The sequence below is a fragment of the Ursus maritimus genome, unplaced genomic scaffold (genome assembly GCF_017311325.1).
Source record: "Ursus maritimus isolate PB19 unplaced genomic scaffold, ASM1731132v1 scaffold_22, whole genome shotgun sequence".
In the NCBI taxonomy this organism is placed as follows: Eukaryota; Metazoa; Chordata; class Mammalia; order Carnivora; family Ursidae; genus Ursus; species Ursus maritimus.
The window spans coordinates 40,540,072-40,540,848 of NW_024424675.1; the positions used below are offsets into that span (position 1 = coordinate 40,540,072).

Genomic DNA, 777 nt, shown 5'->3' on the forward strand with positions numbered 1-777 from the left:
TTAGAGCCAGAGGACCTGGTTCTGATGCTGCTTTGGTGCTTTATAGCTGTGTGATACGGAGAATTGCATGCGTTCTTTGTTAAACACTTCCTCGTGTGGGAAATGGGCGCCGTAATAATACCCCACTCATGTAGCTCTGTAAGAAGTGAATGAACTTAAATAGGTCAGGCACTTAGCACAGGCTGGTGCATAGGAAGCACAAGATCAATGTCGGGTCTTACTTGTTACTGCAGCTGCTTCTGTGCAGAGCTCAGAATTAACCTGTTGTCTCATTCACCTACCTGAACTTTTTGTGAATGCGTCATTAACTTGGAAAGTTTGCAGCCCCGCCCTTGCCATATCTATAGGATACTGTATATATCATTAGCTAGTGCTGCAAGGACAGGCGATAACAAGGAAATGTGTCACATCTATTGGAATGCTAGCATATCACTTTGGGGGTGTTTTCTGTTGTTTCTCATTTGATTGTAACATTTGTTATGTCCTCTGTTGTCATTTTCTCTCTCTTTTAAAATTTTTTAAATTCCAGTATAATTAACAGTGTTATATTAGTTTCAGGTGTGTAATATAGTGATTCAACAATTCTATATATTGCTCGGTGCTCATCATAGGTATACCAAAAAATTTGGAATGCTTCATGAGTTTGTGTGTTATCTCTGCTCAGGGGCCACACTAATCTTCTCTGTATTGTTCCACTTGTAATAGAGGTGCTACTGAAGTGAGCACTGTCGTTTTCCTGTTTTGGATTATATATATTTATTGAATACATTATGTATT

The 777-nt window shown here is 39.0% G+C and overlaps 1 non-coding gene across 1 annotated transcript; it reads right to left on the minus strand.

Moving 5' to 3' along the window:
- Nucleotides 1–619: 619 nt before the first annotated feature.
- Nucleotides 620–726, minus strand: LOC121104660. Its single transcript, XR_005837010.1, has one exon. It is a non-coding gene; the product is annotated as a U6 spliceosomal RNA (small nuclear RNA).
- Between the last annotated feature and the right edge of the window lie 51 nt (nucleotides 727–777).